This window comes from Lissotriton helveticus, chromosome 1_1, assembly GCF_964261635.1.
Source record: "Lissotriton helveticus chromosome 1_1, aLisHel1.1, whole genome shotgun sequence".
Classification (NCBI taxonomy): domain Eukaryota; kingdom Metazoa; phylum Chordata; class Amphibia; order Caudata; family Salamandridae; genus Lissotriton; species Lissotriton helveticus.
Window position 1 is genome coordinate 2,110,914,458 of NC_136057.1, and position 21,615 is coordinate 2,110,936,072.

The 21,615-nt window shown below is 46.9% G+C and overlaps 1 protein-coding gene and 1 long non-coding RNA gene across 6 annotated transcripts in view; one reads left to right on the forward strand and one right to left on the reverse strand.

Annotated features, from left to right (window-relative positions):
* Positions 1 to 21,615, reverse strand: part of KYAT3 (kynurenine aminotransferase 3) — a 548,094-nt gene that overhangs the window by 198,694 nt on the left and 327,785 nt on the right. The window lies entirely within an intron of this gene.
* On the forward strand, positions 2,100 to 8,365 carry LOC144776601 (uncharacterized). Its single transcript, XR_013600588.1, has 3 exons — positions 2,100 to 2,232; positions 6,403 to 6,517; positions 7,753 to 8,365. It is a non-coding gene; the product is annotated as an uncharacterized LOC144776601 (long non-coding RNA).

The window sequence follows — 21,615 nt, forward strand, 5'->3', positions numbered from 1 at the left end:
GCTGACTGGCCCCTGTCTGTCCGCCCTCGCAGTTTGTCCATGACGGTCACCAGAGCGCTCTCTGTTCCATGTGCCGGCCGGAAGCCGAACTGAACTTCTTCAAGCCAGTTATGTTGTTCCAGAGGCTCAGAGAAAGTAATGGCGACAGCACGTTCTACAATTTTAGCTGGAAATGGTAGCAAAGAAATTGGCCTGTAATTTTTAGAGCAGTCAGGATCTAGAGACGGCTTCTTCAGCAATGGTGATACTAATGCTTGTTTCCATTGTCTGGGGACAACTCCACTCTCCAGCGACTGATTACAGATCAACCGAAGGGTGGGGAGGAGGTCCTTCTCATGTTCCTTCCAGATCTTATGTGGCACTGGGTCCAAAATGGATCCAGAAGTAATACTGTGTGCTATACGGTTGAAATCCTCTGTGGAGAGCGGTGCAAGCTCGGTCAGGGTTTCAGCATCCTGCCACCCCAAACCATTATCCATGCCCTTTGGCTCCTCCTCAGATGGGGTTCCTGGGGTCTTAATTCCAGGGTTCCCAGGGGCCGGCTGCCCAACCCCAAGATCCTTAATGATTGATTGGATTTTTTCTTTAAAGAAACTAGCCAAGTTTTCACAGAGGTCCTGGGAGGGAACTATTTCATTCTTAGCACAATCAGGGTTTGTAATGCTGTTTAGAATATTAAAAACACTCCTGGAGCTATTGGCGGCATTGCAAATAATTGAGGTGAAGTAATCAGCTTAAACCTTTCTTATCGCACGTTTATACTCCTCAATTTTAAGTTTCCACAGCATCTTATCTGCCTCTTTATAACCATACCTCCATCTCCTTTCTGCCTGTTTGCATCCTAATTTCAAATCTTTTAAAGATGCATTAAACCAAGGGGCGGATGCTTTCCCTTTGCCTCTATGCTTTTTGAGCGGGGCACAGGTATCCAAGGTTGTGGTGACCTGTAGACACAGTGAGGTATAATTGTCCTCAACCGAATTTTCTGGACGGAAACTTTCCCTAATTTTAAACACAGGTCCGCTGCTCCTCATATGAGCCAGCCCCTTCCAATTTCTACTTACATATTCCGTCAGCGGGCGCCGGGCATGGGTTAAATGAGACTTAGATTTCACACATAATTTAACCAAAAAGTGATCCGTCCAGTCCATTGGAAGAACCCCACCCATCTGCAGGAGGTTCGGTTCGGATATCACCAAGTCAAGGAGGTGACCAGCTTTGTGTGTAGCCTTGGAGACCAGCTGATGGAGACCAAAACCCTCACAGGACTGAAGCAGGTTGCGAAGACCGGGGTCTAAGGAACCATTAAACCGCAGGTTAAAGTCCCCCAGAATGATCAGTTTATGGTGGGAGGCCGCCAAGTTGGAAAAGGATTCCAGCAATAAGGCTTGCTGCTGAATGCTAAAGGCCCCAGGAGGTCTATAGCATACAATCCCTGTGCAGACCAACCCCTGTTCATTTTTAATGGACACCCCAAGTAGTTCTAAGCCCGTGATTGCGTCAATATTAAAATTAACGATCCTCCAGGAGTCTCTATAAATGATTCCCACTCCACCTCCCCTCCCCTGAGGCCTAGGTTGATGGTGGATGGTGGATTTTATACCCCGGTGTACTGCATTTGCCATTTTACACGTGCTAAATCACATGTTGACCTCGATTCCATGCAATGCTATGATCTTCCATTTTGTTGCATCGCACTTCCATTTTGTGCTGCCGTGACCTAGAGTTACATTTCAGCAGGAACGTAAACATGTTTTTCACGTAAACCAGTACAAGCAGGTGCGAGGCATCTCGTGAGGATGCCTCGTGAGGTTATGTTGTACCTTCAGAGTGTTTTTATGCATTCCATACTTATCTCTAGGACATAGGGAGGATAGCCGTGCTAGTCTCCAAGGCCGGAGAGTGGGAAAGGAATGTCTTTCGCCTCGGCACTGCCCAGATAGAATCTGGCCAGGTCTGTCTGGGTGGGTCTGATGCAGAGATGAGGCCAGCACTTGTGAATAGATGGGCGAGAGCGCCTGCTAGAGGCTTCTCGAACATATTGATTTAAACTATAAAAAGCGGTGTCCGTGGGGTGGAGCTCAGGAACTCAGTCTTGGAGTGGACACACTCGCGGGACAACTTTGGTGCCCGAAGAGATTACTCCCTGAGCTGCCGGTCTACGGGGTTCCCGACTTGGTGTTCAGTGTTTGGCCAGGGATGTTGAAGTCTCCGGTGCTGCAAATGAATCTGGTGAGGTGCTTTGTACATTAACTGTTTATATACCTGTATTCACAGTTTCATATTTATGTATATAGTGTGGTGTATTCATCGTCTATTGCCTTTCACTCGGTGCTTAAGAATTCATTGGCTTCAGTGATTTATTGCCTTTGCCTACCATATTAATAAAAGCTCATTTTTACCTCCAGTGGAGTGTTGGAGTTTCTATGTGAGTAAGTGGTGTGCGTAAGTTCAGATTACGCAAGTGGGCAAAGCAATACATTTTGGCGTAGTCGGTGGCAGGATACGTAAATTACGCGGGGAGGAACATGTTTAAAAAGACAAAAAGGTGGTTCTGGTTCTTTGGCACCGAGTGAAATCCCTTTAGACCCCATGCAAATTCCTGGATGGGAGGCGACGCCGTACTCCGCGCTGGCGCGTGAGTATGCTAAAAGCTCAGGATTAAGTGAGAGCTGGTTTGACTGTCTGGGCGAAGCAACGGCAGAAGATGTTTTAAATTGTTTACAAAAGGTTCCGGTGGAGAAAAGTAAAGAGTTATGTACAGTGGGGCGCAGAGGTTGGGTTTTATTGCATGCCTACCGTCAAGTTTTTGACAAATGTTTATCTCTGCAGCGGGAACAGTTGGGCTTAGAAAAACAACTTGTTGAAGCTAAAATATTTCTACGATGCTATCCTGTCAGAATAAGTTATTACAAGATAAGTTAGAAACATATCAGACGATAGCAGAGCGGGCTGCAGTTCGTGTTGCTGAATACAGATATAGGAAGAGGAGAGGCCGAGTGAGTAAACGAAAGGTTCATTTAGCGATTGCCAAAGCAGGCTTAGATTTTGACCCTTCGAATTGGGACAGCAACATCTGGGAATCGTCAGAATTCTCCTCAGAAGGAGAGCTGCCTTTGCAAGCGGAGGAGAGAGACGAGCAAGGAAAAAGAGAGTAGAAGCACAGCCCATTCTAAGACGGAAACTTCAAATTGCTCCAAGGAACCCGGATGGAGTTATGTTGAATAGTTTGGAGGATTTTACACAGCAAGAAATAAGTGATCTTTTAGCAAGGTTTAGACAGAAGCCTGGTGAGACGCTATTAGCGTGGATGGTGCGCCTTTATGATCATGGCGCTTCTGGGGTCATGTTAGATGAGGGAGATGCTGCCAAATTTTGTACTCTCAGTACTGATCCAACTGTGCAGGGATATTTTCGGACCTTCCATGGTGATGACCAAACTACCCTGTTGCAGCTAGCTGCACGGGGGTGTGGTCACAAGTACCCCACAGATTCTGACTGGCCTGGGAATGAAAAACCATGGTTTACCCTAAGAGATGCTTCGCAGAGAATTAAGGAGGAAGGGATGAAGCTGGCTATTCTTGTAGGTGAGGCGCATAATTTAATGGGTCAGTTAATGACTGTGTCAATGCGGAACAAAATCATTCGTTTGGCGCCCCCTGCATACAAAGCTGTGGTAATGACTGTTAATTAATCAAACTTTTAATACCATAGGAGAAGTAGTCGAAGCAGTCCGTGAGCTGGGAGAGCTCGGGGAAAGGGCCAAGCCAGACAGGGCTTCGCGCTCAGAGTCCCGTACTGATAACAACAGAGTGACCAGACAGGATATGTTCTTGGCGCTGTTAAAGGATGGGGTGTCAAGGAGTGAGATTGATGGTATTGAGACCAAAAGCATGTGGGAGATGTACCGTAAGCGAGGACTGGATAAGAAGGAGGGGAGTAGGCATGTGAATAGGAAAGATAACAAGAAAGTGAGTCGCAGGGATGCAGAGCCTGAGGAGAAGCCTGAAAAAGCGAGTCAGGAGAGAGAGAGGGAATCTCATGTGAGAGTGACAAAAGAGAAAGGTTGGGACCGAGATTGCACAGATTCAGATGGGGATCGTGAAGAGGAGGAGTTGTTCCCTGAGGGTTACCCAACATTGTATTCAGATCTGCGCCGGGACCTGCGCCGGGCAGATGCAGAGCTGCGCAGGCGAAAATTAGATTAGGAAATTGGCCAAGCTCCGGTGCAGGGATGGGCTCGCAAAGATAATAGACCACATGTGAGGGTTGAAATCTATTGGAAAAATAGAAATGTTCAGGAGGTGCGGGCTTTGGTAGACACGGGAGCGGAGGCCACATTGATACATGGCAATCCACGGAAATTTAAAGGACAATTTTTTACTATCACAGGCTTGGGAGGACAGGAAACACCAGCAGTGCAAACAGTAATTCAGATGAAAATAGGCAGACTTCCCAAGAGAGCATATACTGTTTTGATTGTGCCTATTCCTGAGTACATTATTGGTATTGACATTCTGAAAGGCATGACCCTATACTTAGATGATGGATGCTATCAGTTTGGATCAAAGCAGTACTTCTCGGTAGCTGCTGTGAGGGTGGGGCGCTTGAAAATTCCCCCAGTGAAGGTGCCCCAAGCAACAAAAGTGGTTCATATAAAGCAGTACAGGATTCCAGGGGGACATGATGAGATTACCGCAACCATTCGGGACTTGGTAGAGGCGGGGGTGGTGAGACCGATTACCACAGCGTGGAATAACCCTGTGTGGCCCTTGCGCAAACCTGATGGAAGCTGGCGCATGACAGTTGATTACCGCGAGCTTAATAAGCATACGCCCCCTTTGACAGCCGCGGTCCCAGACACCATCACTTTGATTGAGAAAATTCAGAAACACAATGGGACATGGTATGCGGCACTTGATCTTGCCAATGCTTTTTTCACAATTCCAATTGCCCCTGAGTGCCAGGAACAATTTGCGTTCTCATGGGGTGGTAGGCAGTACTCGTTTCAATGTCTTCCTATGGGGTATTTACATAGTCCCACGATCTGTCACCAGCTGGTGGCAGAGCATTTGGACGAGGTGTCAATCATTTCTGGAGTACAACTTTGTCATTACATTGATGATGTGTTGATTCAAGGAGAGACCCAAGAACAGGTGCAGGCTCAACTGGACAGAGTGGTAGAGCACTTGCAAAGCAAAGGGTGGGTGATTAACCCCGAGAAGGTGCAGGGACCCTCTCAGAGTGTGAAGTTTTTGGGCATTCAGTGGCATCAGGGACACAGAGAAGTGCTGCCACAAGTGAGGCAAAAGATCAAAGAGTTTGCAGTGCCAAAAAACAGGAAGGAAGCACAGCGCTTCATTGGATTGTTTGGTTTTTGGAGACAGCACAATCCCCATTTGAGTCAGATTTTGGCCCCTCTGTACAAGGTAACGCGGAAGAAGCATGAGTTTGAGTGGGGGGAGGCACAGCAACAGGCGTTTGAGTCAGCAAAGGAGGCTATACAGCGTGCCTTGGACTTATGGCCCATACGAGAGGGAAGTATTGATTTAAATGTAAGTGTTCAGGATCAGTATGCCACCTGGAGCCTGTGGCAAAAGCAAGGGAGACAGAAAGTGCCCCTCGGGTTTTGGACAAAGAAATTACCTGATGCTGGAGAGCGGTACACTCCTTTTGAGAAGCAGTTGTTGGCATGTTATTGGGCTCTGGTGGATACCGAGCAGTTGACCCTAGGGCACAATGTGTTTTTGAGACCTGAGATACCTATCATGCAATGGGTGATGAGCTCACCCAAGACACACAGAATTGGGCATGCACAGGAGGCTAGTGTCATAAAGTGGAAGTGGTACATACAAGACAGAGCGCGAGTTGGTCCTAAGGGTACCGCCGTGCTGCATGAGCAAGTGGCACAGACTCCTGTAGCAGATGCAGAAATGTTGCAAGATGTACCTAAAGTGCGAGAGTCCCCGGTGAAATGGGGTGGGCCTTTTTCAGAGTTGTCCGCGGAGGACAAAAAGCATGTGTGGTTTACAGATGGCTCAGCCAGATATGTGGGGACCAAGAGACATTGGAAGGCAGTGTCATATAATCCGGTGACCAAAAAGTTGTTGTCAACTACTGGAGAGGGAAGAAGTAGTCAGTTTGCAGAATTGTATGCTGTTTACCAGGCATTAAAGCAAGAGCTCCCTGGTACATGTCACATTTACACTGATTCGTGGTCTACCGCCAATGGGTTAGCCACTTGGCATGCTCACAATTGGATGATTCACAATAGAGAGGTTTGGGGAAAGGAGTTGTGGTAGGAAATTTGGGAATTGTTGTCCCAGAGTACAGTTACAGTTTATCATGTCGATGCTCATTGCCCGACTGACTCACTAGAGCGTTGGTGCAATTCCTTTGCAGACCAAGAAGCGAAGATTCATGAAGCTGAGGTGGAGACGCAGGATTCTGACTTGGTGGGCATGGCTAAATGGGCACACCAGAAAAGTGGACATTTGGGCGAGCGAGCCACTAGCAGGTGGGCTGAAAGTAGAGGGATGTATATTCCCCTTGATTTGATTAAGACTGCAATAATTCACTGTCCTGTTTGTCAGCATACTCAGCACAGACCAGTTCCACAGGTAGTGAGAGGCCAGCTAGGCAGAGGTAAGTTACCAGGGCAGATATGGCAAATTGATTTCATCGGGCCAATGCCAATGAGTCGAGGATGTCAGTATGCATGCACAGTGGTGGATACCTATTCTGGCTATCTCATAGCCTTTCCATGCAAGAGAGCAACTCAGTCTAACACTCTGAAAACGTTGAATTTGTTGATCTTGTATTACGGAATTCCATTGCAGGTCCAAAGTGACAATGGGTCACACTTTAAAGGAAAGATGGTGCAAGATTTTTGTGTGCAGCATAACATTGAATGGATCTATCACATACCTTATTACCCACAGGCAGCAGGTTTGATTGAGAGAATGAATGGTTTGCTGAAAGAACAGTTGAAAACGTTGTCTGATGGGTCATTGAAGGGGTGGAGGGATCACTTGCCTGATGCACTGCAGATTTTAAACAACCGACCTCTTGCTGATGCAGAGACTCCTTTGATGCGCATGTTGACCCCAGCTTTGCAGATTAAGCCCCATGTGGCCACAAACACGATTCTGTATTGGGAGACAGCTCCCGGAGCTTTAGCTCCATATCGTGCCACACCAGAAGCTGCCGGTCTTGATTTACATGCTTTGAAACTCTATCGGTTGCAACCACGAGACATTACTTTGATTGAGACAGGAGTCAAGTTCAAATTCCCCCAGAGTTCAAATTCCCCCAGAGCATTTCGGGCTAATCGCCCCTCGATCTGGGCTTGCCCTTAAAGGCATCCAGGTTGGGGTGGTCGATGCCGATTACCAGGGGGAGATCAAAGTTATCCTATTGAACAGTGGAAGCAATGATCTGATGGTGCAACCCGGTGACCGTGTTGCCCAAATGGTCATCATGCCGGTTTATGGAGGAAATGTCATGAAGGGGACGGCCCCAGCCCTTCTAACTGTGCGAGGAAAGGGCGGGTTCGGATCTACTGACAAGAACCGAGGGGCAAAATTGTGGGTGGAGTCCCCAAACAAACCTCCTGAACCTGCAGAATTGATCGCTAAGGGCAAGGATAACATCCTAGTCATCATGAAACCTGGACAGGAAAAGTGGGAAAATGTACCTGCTGAAAAATGTTATTTGCGAGAGCAATTATACCAGTTTGTTTTCTGTTTCTAGATCACAGTATGGCTTGCCGCTGCGATGCTTGCGCTGTGTGGTCGGTGTTTGGGCGTGTCCGGAGGGGTCCGGGAGGGCCCGGGGATGCCGAAGGGGATCAACCGCCCGAGTCGGATGACAGCATTGTTGCTGCATACCAGATAACATCTGGACCTACTTGGCCGGGAATGTGCTGAACACTTCCCACTTCTGTATGAGAAATCTTCAGAGTACAGCTGATATGATATCAACGTGTCTTGTTGCCGTACCTACCCCTGCACAGGTGCTTCTGCACATTTTCAACCAAACTAACTTTGATGGGGTAGTGGAGGAAAGTGATGTTCAAACACATCTGAGTCTTTATGAGTACTGTCGCTTTTGCCCGGAGGTTACAAATAGCCTCTGGAGGAACATGACAAGTATTGGTACCTACAATATCTCTACTGGAGACGTTTGCTATCAATTAACTTGTGACCCTACCAAGATTGGCAAGTGTGGCCAATTAAAACTAGAGAAAAGCAAACAATTGACCCCTGATCAACAAACATTATGTCAGACACGACATGACAGTTTTTGTAGTAATGTTACCAATTATATGGTTTGTAATCACACCGTATTAGCCGCTAGCCATGTTAACCATGCGAAATTACCTAAAGGATGGTTGTTCTCGTGTGGTAATATTTCATATATTTCATACACTTATATACCAGCTAACATAACTGGAGGACCTTGTACCTTATCACGATTAAGTCTTATGCTTTTTCCCATGCATTCTGTTACACGTATTCGCTCTTCTAGAGCCGCTATTCAATTACCTGAGGATTGTGACTCTGATATTGATTTGCTTTCCAGAACAGAATATACTAGTTTGGCTCTGTCCATTGTAGGAGTGCCAGGACTGTCCGTTTATAATGCCAGAACAATTGCTAAGCTTGCCTGTTTAATTGTGAAGAATCTCAATCACACTTCTGCCGCTTTAGCTGAATTATTATTGGATGTTCAAGGAACAAGAAAAGCTGTTTTGCAAAATAGGGCAGCTGTAGACTATTTGCTGCTAAAACATAACCACGGTTGCGAGGACTTTGATGGGCTCTGTTGTTTCAATTTATCTGATCATTCTACATCTATCCATGCACATATTAATGCTTTGAAAGATTTAGTGAAAGGGGTTTCCCAAGATGTTGACCAAGGATGGTGGGATTGGTTGTTTGGGTGGCTGCCTAATTTTGGACAGCTTCGGTATATCTTGGGTGTTATTATGGTAATTATTTGTGGTTTTTTTTTTTTTTTTTATTTCACAAAATTTTTTTATTGAGAGAGATAAGTGAGCATTACAATAATGAGCATATATCAGACATGGTTCAAGTATCATCAAAAGCATAAAGTAACGGGAACAGAGGGGGGGATAAATTAAAAGAATTATAATACAATACAATACAATACAACTAAGAAGGGAAAGAAAAAATAGGCATTGCATCAATACATTTTCAAGTTACACACCCATGAGGGATGCTAGATAATCATACAACTTATTGAGTGCAGTATCTTGGCTAAAGAGGCAATACTATCTATGACAAAGCGTAGACAACGGTTAAGCTGGTAGGTATTGATGGGTTCTCTTGGGGAGGGAGCATGTGTGCAACAGATACTCAAGGCGGTTTGAATAGGTCAAAGTGAGCGTCGAGCGAGGACCAAAGTTTCCTATAAGGGGGCCGCCAGGGCGTAGCGGTAAGCGCTATATTGTCGGCTCCCCTGAGGTTCGAGACCCAGTTGAGCCAGTGGGGGAAAGAGGCTTTGCCGGTGTCTTTCCAATTATTTAGTACGATTTTAACCGCCGCTGTTAGAAGTAAATCAAGTAGGGTTCTGTCATTTTCATTGAGGGTGACAGCTTTGGTAAAACCTGAGACTAAGGTTGCAAATTCTCTTGGTAGCGACACATGTAGCACCTTGTTAATGAAGTCGAAGACTCTATCCCAGTAGCTGGAGACACAAGGGCATTTAAATATTAGATGTTCATGGTCCCCACCCTCCGCCATACAGTTCCAGCAGGAGTCATCTTCTTTGATGTTGTGCAAGAAGAGTCTCCTGGGGGTCCAAAAAGCTTTATGGAGAAGCCAGAATTTGGTTTGGGATAACGTAGGGCTAATTTTGTGTCGTGTGGTAGACTCCCATATTCTGGCCCACTCCGCTTCCGAAGTTGGTGTGGAAGAGTATGAGTCCCAGAAGGACTGTGTGGATGTTGTCAGTTTGGTGATCTGTGGGCGGATCAGTTTGTACATTCTGGACACCTGATGACCCAGTCTATTAATTGTGTGAAGGTAGCCAGGGAGGGAGGGGGCGGTGTCGTTCAGATCTGCTTTTGAGAGTGCCACTTTGAGGTTTAAGAAGTAATAGAAATCTATGGCCTGGAGTTGAAACTTATTTTGTAGCTCGCAGAAAGGAAGTGGCGACGAACCATCAAATAGCTGGTGAGGGAAATGTACACCCTTCTTTATCCAATCAGGATTATTCAGTGGTTTCCCTTTGTATAACAGTTTGGGATTGTGCCACAATGATTCCCACTTTGACTTACAATATTGGTGGGATAAGAATTTGCTGACATGCAGGAGGGCATCCCTCGTGTGTCTGAAAATGGTACCTGAGGATACAGTGGGATGAGGTTTGGCAGTGAGGAGGGCGGAGGGGTTAGGGCCCAGAAGTAGGGATTTTTCCACCGACAGCCATACCGGGGTGTAGTCTGTGTGTGGAGTCAGCCAAAATGACCCTTGTCTGGCTAAAAATGCAGTTTGATATAGTTTAAAATCAGCCAGATTGACGCCTCCTAGGGATTTATCAAGCCGTAGTTTTTTCAGGCTAATTCTGGCTTTTTTCCCTTGCCAAAGGAAAGAGGAGATCGTCTTATCTAGTTTGGAGAGGAAATCTTTGGAGAAGGTGAGGGGTAGCATAGTGCTCAGGTAGTTGATTAGTGGTGATGTCATTTTTATGGATTCCACCCTTCCCCACCAAGTAATAAATCGTGGGGACCAGCCGTCAAGGATTCTTTTGACTTTATTCAGTGTCAGGGTTTCGTTGTGTTTGATGGTGCTCAATAATTTATCTGTAAACTCTATCCCTAAGTATTTTATAGCATCTGTTTGCCAAGCTAGACCTGAGTTGCCAAGGACTTCTTTGGTGGTGAAGATGTTTAGTGGTTTAACTTCGGATTTGTCCTTGTTTAGCTTGTATCCCGACAAGTTCGAGTATTTGCTGATTGAGGACATAAGACCCTCAATTGACTTGGTCGGGTTTTCTGTCGCAATCAATATATCGTCAGCATATGCTGCTAATTTTACCTGAGTATCTCCGAAGGAGACTCCCTGAATGTCCTCATTCCTTTTGATGTCAGTTAGAAGGGGCTCGAGTGCCAAGAGGAAGAGTGCCGGTGAAAGTGGGCAACCCTGTCTGGTGCCTTGGTAGAGGCGAAATGGGTTGGAGAGGGTGCCATTGAGTGCTATTCGAGCCGAAGGGGAGGAGTAAAGGGCCATCACCATAGTGATGAAAGATTGACCTAGATTGAATGACCGCATACAGTGTTGAAGAAAAGACCATGACACCTTATCGAAGGCCTTTTCAGCATCCAGGGTGATCGCGACCATCGGGGATTGGCAGTTGTTAGCCTTCTCTAGAATATGGCACAGAAGTCTGGTATTGTCATTTGACATCCTGTGTTTTAGGAAGCCAACTTGTGATGGGCTTATTAAGTTTGGAAGAACCGCGTTAAGGCGGTTTGCCAGGATCTTGGCATATATCTTGCAATCAAGATTTATCAACGAGATGGGACGGTAGTTTTTGGTGTGGAGATGGTCTTTCCCTTCTTTAGGGATTACGATTATGGTGGCCTCACTCATTGATGGAGAGATACATCCACTGGATGCCGTAGAGTTGAGAACAGTTTGGAGCGTAGGGGTTAGTTGGTTCTCAAAGGTTTTATAAAAAGAGGCAGTGAAGCCATCTGGGCCGGGGGCTTTGTTATTCTTTAGAGATTTGATGGCTGCTGTAATCTCTGTTCTACTGATGGCGGATCCTAATCGTAGTTTGTCAGTTTCTGATAATTTAGGGAGATCGAGAGATTCGAGATAGTCGGTGCAAGCTGCTATGTCCAGCGGCTTGTCACTCTTGTAGAGCTCTTCATAGAAGGTTTTAAATGTATCTAGGATTTTAGCCTGATTGGTGTGGGTAATATTTGCGGAGTCTTTTATTGATGATATGGTCGACAGTTTTTGCTTATGTTTGAGATATGAAGCTAGTAATTTACCTGCTTTATTTCCTTCGCAAAGTCTCAAGGCTTTGATGCGATTAATCCAAACGCCCGCTCTTTTACTCGTTATGGCATTATATTCATATTTCTTTTTGGTGAGGAGGTCGAGGGGTGTGTGGTTTTGGGGGTTGGATTTGTGCTGGGCTTCTAGGGTTCTGATATCTACTTCGAGTTGTTCCAGGTCTTTGTTTAATTTCTTATTGGTTTTAGCTCTAATGTTTATAATGACTCCACGGATTGTGGCCTTAAGAGCATCCCAAAGAGTGTTAGGCGTGGTATTCGCGGTGTTGTTTAGGAGTAAATATTCTTCAATGGCGTCTGCTATCTTAAGTCTGTCCTCTGGACTGGTTAGGATTTCGTCATTAAAGCGCCATCTTCTAGGTGGGCGGATCGAGCGGGAGCCTGCAAGTTTGGTGTGAATACATGCATGGTCTGAAACCAGTTTTGGGGCAATGCCCGTTTCTTCAATCAGGTGTGCGAATGATGTGGATATCAAGATAAAATCAATACGCGAATAGGAATTATGTGGAGCAGAGTAGAAGGTGTAGTCTCTCCCATCAGGGTTCTGGAGTCGCCAGGAGTCCTTAAGGCAGTAGCGCTCACAGAGGCGTAGAAGGGCCTCATGCAACCGTGAGGGTTGGAATGAGCATTTGGATTGTCTGTCTAATAAGGGGTCTAGGGGCAGGTTAAAGTCTCCTCCCACTATTAGTAAGTCATCTTGGGGGATATGTTCGATGGACCGAGAGACTGAGTCCCAGAACGCGGGATCATCGGAGTTGGGGCCGTATATATTCACTACATGAATGGGATCATCCTCTCTGCGCAGATGAGTCACTAATAACCTGCCTTCTGTGTCGTGAGTGTGTGATAGTAGTGACAGGTTGGCTTTTTTCGATAGCAGTGTGATTACTCCACCTTTCTTGTGTGGTGCAGGAGAGGACAGGACATGGGACGACCAGTGGACGTTAAGGAATCGTAAGTCATCTTCAGATAATTTGGTTTCCTGCAGAAGGACGATGTCCCCTTTTGTCTTTGCCAGATAATCGAACACTTTCCGCCTTTTCAGCGGATGGTTAAGACCTTTGACATTTAGTGATATTACTATGAGATCGTCTTTGATCGAATTGGCGTTAGCCATCGGTGAAGTATTTTATCGCTGGGAGAAAAGCTAGCGGCGAGATGTGAAAAAAGCGGATTGTTGTGACCAATTCGGGCACCCTGGTCCGGCAAGATCGGATACTTTTCAGCACAATTTTTATTAATATGAAGTAAAAGTTGGAGAATTGGGAAGCATGCCTACCGCAGGGGGTGGGGAAACAATAAGGGATCAAACGGACTAGGTATGGTGGGATGTGCAAGGTATCTCTGTGAAAATTAAACATCATAGAAAACAGAATCTGATACAAAATGAAGAGGAGAATACTGAACCTCTGACACGTGACTGCTCTCACATACACTCTCTTTTCCCCTTCCTCCAGGTGAACCCTCCCTCTCCCCCCTCCCACCCCCACCCCCAATACGTACGTAGGGAGTACGACAACAGTGCCGTGCTACGCAAAACAGGAGTAATATCAACAGAATTGAATACATATCCTCAATACATTCTATCAATCCCACTAAGAACGCCGTTGATTATTGTAACCAACAATTAAGTGACAACGAATAACTTTAGTTAAGTACAAGTAAACAGGTCGTAAAAGGCATCGCCCTAGTGTAACTAAGTAGGCAAAGAACTGTTTTAAGATCATGGAGCTAACAAGGATATACTCCCACGGTGTACCGGTTGGGACAACCTATCCCCATTAAGTGATAAGTAAGTGAGCAATTAGGTTCAAATTTGAAGATACTACCTGGAAGTGAGCAGAATGTAATGTTGAACTCACTGCTCTAATTGCAATAAGCTGAACAAGGCAGTAATCATGCAGAGTCGTAAACAGTCTCACATAACAAGAAGATGTTGTGATGGCCTTAGGGGTCAGTGCTACTAACTCACGGTACTGGGGTTTCGATGATCCTGGCTGGTTAAAGAGCCGATTAAAGTTCTACGGTGGAGGATCAACTCCAGGGATCTGCTACGGGACCTCTGGTAGAGTAGCAAAAGATATTGGGTCTAGCTGGCTACGTCTTGTTGAGTCGGGCAAGTAGTCTTCCTTTTGTTGGAAAGGCCGGTTGTTTGGTCCATTTCTTGAGTTGGGCATTCCTCGAGAAGGTGTGCCAGGTCTCTTGGGTCCGTGAAGAATCTTGGGCGACCGTTCATCATGATCCTGAACTTAGCCGGTCCTGCGAAAGAGAAGGTGATGTTCTTGGATCTAAGTTTGGGTCGGAGGTCCAGGAAACCTTTGTGCACATCCATCGTATCTTTAGAGAAATCCTGCGTGAAGATGATCTTGCGGCCTTCCCAAATAATGGAGTGATTTTTCCTTGCATACTGGAGAATCTGTTCGGCGTGTTGAAATCTAAGCGGTTTGCAGATCATTGGTCTTGGACCTTTTGCATGATTGCTCGTGAAGGTAGGGATCCTATGTGCCCTGTCCATTTCGAGGCCATGTTGGAACTCAGACTTGGTAATCATGGGGATCCATGACTCTAGAAAGGCCACGCAGGAGTCGGCATCTTTTTCCGCATTTTCCGGTATACCAAAAATTCTGACTTTGCCCCGTCTGTTACGGTCCTCCAACTCCGCGTTGTGGCGTCTGAGGGCGTCGGTGGTGTTTTCCAGGCGCTTTATTCTGGATGTTGACTGTCGCGACAGGTCCTCCACATCGCTAATCCGTTGTTCTGCGGCTCCCAGGCCTGAATTCAGAGCACTCATGTCGGCTCTAATCGGAGTTAGTTCAAGTTGCATCGAGTCAGTATTAGCTTTGGTTGATTTGGAAATATCCGTAAGGTCTGACAGCTTCTTTAAAATCATCTCCATCGTGGCTGCCATGTCTGCTTTGCTTTTGATGGGTGAGTCGGAAATCAGAGGCTCTGGTTTCACTTTTTTGGGGTTGTTTCTGTCTTCTCTGTTAGCCATTGTGTTAGGGAAGTTTGGCACTATTCACCCCGCTGATGATGTGTAGAAGGAGCTTAAGATAAGAGGACCATATATCAATTGCGATGGGGCAGTGGACAGCGTCCCGTGTTGATGGACAGGAGCCAGGCGCACAGGATCGAGGGCAGATTAACACGATCGTTGGCGCTGGTGTGTGAAGATTATGTGATCGTTATCAACCTCAACAGGCAAGGAAAGAGCTAATAGAGCATCAGTGCAGGGGACCGCCTCCACATGGCATTCACATCAACTCTCCAGCCACTATTCCCTAAGATGACATAGGTGAGAACACTTGCCTTCTGGGGTCATATGCTGGCAAATGCTGGCCGAGATATTGCCTCCTGACTTGATTTTCGCCGGGTTGTTAAGGATATCAGCCAATGCGTGCTCTCCCTGTGTTCAGTTGTATAGGAACTTGATTGGCAGAGAACCCTTAATTTTTGCCAAACATCAGTGACCTAGTCAAAATTTGAGTAAGCGCTGGTAGATCGCTACAGCTCATGCCAGGAGAAGTGTCCTTTTATTTGCCTGCTCCCAAATCAGTCGGTGAAGGTGCTCGCGTAGGCGCCGCCATTTTAGGGTCAGGCAAGGCGCGCTGAATAAGTTACTGGTGCGGGCAGTTAGGCGGTAATCCTCACCATAAATGAGCAGAGTTATATGGCTGTGGATCGGTTCATGTTCCCTCCGCTGGTTCAGACCTGCCCTGCAGAAGTCGGGCGCGACGGTAATGCTTCCCGTCAGGCGAAGTCGTCATGACATCGAGGCGCCATTTTACCTCATCCCGATGTCGGCGCGTGGAAGGGTGAAAAAAGCAGCGTAAGTCCGCAATTGCAGGTCGGACAGCCCCGTTCAGGGAACCGGAGTGTGCCCCATGTCTTTAGGCATTGAAATCCGTGAGCAGCAGGCGTAGCGCGACCCAGTTATGGTGCGAAAGGGATCGAGATCGCTCTCCTGTAGAGCGGAGCTCCAGGTTAGGCGGCCATCCCCACTGCCGTCCAAGCCACGCCCCGTAATTCTTTGTGTTTTTATCTCATTATGTTGTTGCATTCAATGCATTCCTAATCTTTTCTCCCTTTTTAGGCCCAGATCCATGATGTTTAGGCCAATGGGGTATGATAGATGAATCGAAGGTCAAGGGGTGGAATGTACTGCATTTGCCATTTTACACGTGCTAAATCACATGTTGACCTCGATTCCATGCAATGCTCTGATCTTCCATTTTGTTGCATCGCACTTCCATTTTGTGCTGCCGTGACCTGGAGTTACATTTCAGCAGGAACATAAACATGTTTTTCACGTAAACCAGTACAAGCAGGTGCGAGGCATCTCGTGAGGATGCCTCGTGAGGTTATGTTGTACCTTCAGAGTGTTTTATGCATTCCATACTTATCTCTAGGACATAGGGAGGATAGCCGTGCCAGTCTCCAAGGCCGGAGAGTGGGAAAGGAATGTCTTTCGCCTCGGCACTGCCCAGATAGAATCTGGCCAGGTCTGTCTGGGTGGGTCTGATGCAGAGATGAGGCCAGCACTTGTGAATAGATGGGCGAGAGCGCCTGCTAGAGGCTTCTCGAACATATTGATTTAAACTATAAAAAGCGGTGTCCGTGGGGGGGAGCTCAGGAACTCAGTCTTGGAGTGGACGCACTCGCGGGACAACTTTGGTGCCCGAAGAGATTACTCCCTGAGCTGCCGGTCTACGGGGTTCCCGACTTGGTGTTCAGTGTTTGGCCAGGGATGTTGAAGTCTCCGGTGCTGCAAATGAATCTGGTGAGGTGCTTTGTACATTAACTGTTTATATACCTGTATTCACAGTTTCATATTTATGTATATAGTGTGGTGTATTCATTGTCTATTGCCTTTCACTCGGTGCTTAAGAATTCATTGGCTTCAGTGATTTATTGCTTTTGCCTACCATATTAATAAAAGCTCATTTTTACCTCCAGTGGAGTGTTGGAGTTTCTATGTGAGTAAGTGGTGTGCGTAAGTTCAGATTACGCAAGTGGGCAAAGCAATACACCCGGTGGGCATGCCCACCCTAAGTCGACCTCACAGTCATTGCTAGTCCATGTTTCGATCATAAATAGCACATCAAGCTCATGAACTTGTATGAGTAGCTGAATTTCTACATTATGTTTTGGAAGTGACCTCACGTTAAGGAGTCCACACATCATTAACCCTTTATCAAGAAATTCTCCAAGAGGAGAAGCTGATAATAAAAAATCAAGGGTACCTTTGTCAGTATGAGAGTCACAAATCTGCAAAAGGTGCTCCCTGGAGTATTTTTTTGTCCGGGTAATACAGTTGGAGGCGCGCTGGTGTTAGGTATGCCCTATCTAACATGTAAAACTATGTTTTTAAAGCGTGCATTGCAGGACACTTTCTTTGGGTACTCAATGCATTTTCCCATTCTTTGTCGTGTAATGGGCGCCCGATATCGTCGTCCCATGGCTGTCACAATGTGTTTAGTGGTTTGTTTATGAGTTCCTGAATGGCTTTGTATAGCCAGGTGACTAAGTGTCGACCCTCTGCCATATGGAGGATAGTATGTATGACAGGGTGTGTTGTGGGTTCCCCTTCTGTTAGGTCGCAATATTGGTGGGAAGTGGCGACGATCTGTCTTGGAAACAGGAATTGCCCGGGGGTGGGGGGGGGAGATCGTACTCCTCCATTATCTGGTTGAATGGGAGTAGTTGTCCATCTTCAAATAGGGATTCCATCTCAGAAATGGAGTGGTTTGTCCATGCCTGTAGCATGCGAGTCATGTAATATGTCTCTCGTCTGGGCAGTCCTATTAGAGGTAACAGTGGGGAGTAGAGGGGTTTCCCTATGGACAGGCGGTGTATCCTCTGCATACATGTGCGGCCTATTAACCCCTGGAACGGATTTGTCCGTCTAGGTTTAGTGCCGGGTAGGAGCAAACAACGGATCTCCTGTAACGGTATAGGTCCCGTCCCCAAGTTGGTTTCCCCTGTGTGGTGCCCTGCTGTCCAGTATGAGAGCCACTGTAGTTGTGCAGCTAGGAAGTATGCCTCAAAAGACTGGGCTCCCAGGCCGCCCTGATCGGTGGGTAATTGCAGTTTGGCCAGTGCGACCCTGCTTGTGCCTGTACCCCAGATCAGAGAATCTAGATCCCGGAAGAAGGCTCGGGATGTGGACAACCGGGAGGTTGGTGAAATGGTAGAGTAGTCGGAGCAATATAATCATTATAGCCAGGGCCACTTGTCCTATCGGGGGCAAGGGAAGGGTTTTTCAGAAGCCCACTGCTGCTCTTATCCCTGCCAGTGCTTTGCTATGATTGCCCTCGAATATGTCAGTGGGGGAGTGGTATATCCGGACCCCTAAGTATGGAGGGGGTGCTCTCGCTCCAGGCGATGTCTTGACCCCCTATGTTGCTGGTCTGGGGGTTAGATTTGGGCTTAGTGGATAAATTATGGACTTGTCCCAGTTTAGCCTGAGTCCTGACACCTCTGCAAATTCTGCGAGTGTTGTCCATATTGTGGTCAGATCTGTTCTGATGCCCCGTACATATAATAGTAGTTGGTCTGCATACATCGACACACTATGTATAGTGCCTGCTATGGGGATACCCCAGGCTTCTCCCTCTTTACGCTGGTGAATTGCTAATGGCTCTACCGCCAGGGCGTATAGGTGGGGGGAGAGTGGGCAACCATGTCTTGTGCCTCTATCCACCCGAAAAGGAGCTGATATGTATCGCCCCATCAGTATTCGTGAGGTAAGTTTAGTGTATAAGAGTCGCGTTTATGCAAGTAGGATGGGGCCTATCCCTCCCCGTTGTAGGACAGTAAAGAGGGTATCAAATGCCTTCTCCAGGCAGGCAGCTCTGGGATGTGTGGTTCTCACTCGCTTGTGTGTGGACGGCGTATGTTTTTGGAAGTGTTCCTACCTAGGACAAAACCACATTGATCTGGGTGGATCAGTGGTGGAAAGATTTGTGTGTAGGGGTCTGCTAGTATCTTCCCCAAGATCTTACAGTCCGCTGTCAGCAATGTAATGGGTTTGTATGAGGCAAGCAGCCTTGGGTCTCGATTTGGTTTTGGGAATACCACCACAGTGGATTCCCTAAGGGATCCCGGGAGCTCCCCCCTGTTTAGTGCTTCTGCAAACATTTCTACAAGGCGGGGTATCAGTAGAGTGGAAAAGGTGGTGTAGTATTCCAGGAGAAAGCCATCCATTCCAGGGGCTTTATTTAGTACTAGGGCCTGAATAGCTTGGGGTATGTCTGTTCATTGAATCTCAGAGAGGTTTGATCTGCTTTTGAGATTTTTGGTAGGACAAGCGAAGGTCTGTTAACGTGAGTTCCAATGTTCTCCTGACCCCCACTTTTTGCCTAATGCATTCCTCCTTGGCCACTACCTTGAACACGTCCCACTCCAGTAATTTGGGCGTTGCTGTACCTGAATTTATGGCAAAGTATTCCTGTATACTTTGCCCCTGCTAGTCTTTGAATACCTGATCAGTCAGGCACTCATGCGGTAGTCTCCAGGTGGGCACTGTGGGGTGAGGAGGTTCCCATTTGATGGTTAGGATGTGTGCGTCATGGTCTAAGATAACACAGCCCAGGTAATCAGAGGATTGTAACTTGGGGACTATCGTTGCGGAGCAGAGAAACCGGTCTAGTCTCACCCATAGATTGTGTGGGATGGAATGGAACGAGTAAAGTTTAGTGTGCGGGTGTCGCGCTCTCCATGCATCTGTAAGTGCCCAGTGCAAGACCCATGATTGAAAACACTCTGCCTGTTTGTGAGCAGGAGGGTGTACTGGTGGGGGGTGAGATTTAACACGCAATTATATAGTCACCACCTAATATCCACGGTATGGATGTATATTGAGCTAGAATCCCTGTGAGATGATCCCAGAAATTTTCTTAGTCATTGTTTGGGGCGTATATACTGCCTAGGAGTATCGGTTGTCCCTCCAGGAGTCCATACAGCAGTGCATACCTCTTGTCTTTGTCCACCGTCCTAAGTTCCCGAAAAGGGGTCCACGGCCTGATCCAAGTCAATGCACCCCTTGAATAGGCAGAGTATGTTGTGGCACATATGGTTCCTCGCCATCTATTACGTAATCGCTCCAGCTCTCGTGCAGTTAGGTGTGTCTCCTCAGTAAGAATACCTGTGCGTGTTGTCATTTGGTATAGGAATAGATTGCATATCTTTTGCTGGGTGTATGCATGCCTCTGACATTTAACGTTATGAGACTGATGTCCTTGGTTATAGTCTTGTTAGCCATGTTGCAATTTCTGTGAGATCTAGCGCGCCATACCCCAGACGTTTAGTGATGCCTGGCATTTCCCTGTTGTAATGGTGGCTAGTGTCGTATTGGAGTGCCTCCCACCTTTAGTGCTTTTCTGGGAGAGGTTGCGGGGTGCTCTTGGGGGAAAGGATTGAACGTAACAATGGGACACAGTCCGAACTTTGAGGACCTAACACGCGGGGCAGTGCGTTCAAACTGAGCATTTTATAAATACTTTAGTGCGTTGTAAGAGGGGGGTCGTGGTTTCTAGCTACTACTGTGTATGGTCTATGTAGCCCATGTTGGCTAGTGTTATAAGCATGGTGCTGGTGGTTCCTGCGATCATTTTTCCCATCGCCCCAATTAGCATCTGTGTGTTTCGAATATGGTGCGCACTACGCTGTTGGTGGGCGTGAGCATGGAACATTAATTCTTGGTGTGGTGAGGGGAGTATGTGGTGTGTTGGGATCTCTAACTTAACATTACCAGGCATTCAGATGAATGTGTCTGTTGTTGGGGTCACCTCTGGTGGGGTAACCGAACCCTCCTGGAGGTGTTAGCGTCACTAACTTCTTTTTCTGAGGAAAAGATATGGGGGCCTCTTTCACCGTCCGAACTTCCTATAGTTTGGCCCAGCTCTACTGCCACCTGCAAGGCCTTCTGGTGCTCCGCAATGATTTGTTCAAGGTTTGGAGGGCCCCTCGAAGTTGCCCCTTTTCGCGGCTCAGTCTGTGATTGTGTAGGTCTTTCCGGTTGTCGCTGTTTGCCTCGGGGCCTCCACGAGCATTTTCCTGGGATCCCACATTTTGCAGATGTTCTTCTGCTCAGTCATATGCGTACTTTGGGACTGTGAAAAAGTTGGTGTGGCCCTCATATATAATGTTAATGCGCACCGGGAAAAACAGAGTACTGGTCTGCCTTTTGCCGTAGCATGTGTTTGACCTCCAGAAATGAAGCATGTTGTCGTTGCACCGCCAGGGAGTAATCTGGGAATAGCATAACTTTGTCTTCCACTCAAATGGGTCCTTGTTGTCTGGCGGCTCTGAGTACTGCATCCTGGTCTCTATAATGTAAACGTTTCAGCAACAGAGGCCTGGGTAGGAGCCCTGGGGGTGGTTTTCGTGCAGGAACTCGATGCTCCAGTTCCACCGAGAAGTAGGTATCCGTTTAGACTCCGTGGTGAATGATTTAAACCATGTCTCTACATATTCAATCAGGTCAAGGCCTTCTGCTTCCACTGGGAGGTTCATCACTCAAATGTTGCTCCGCCGTGAGCGGCTCTCCAAATAATCTGTTTTTT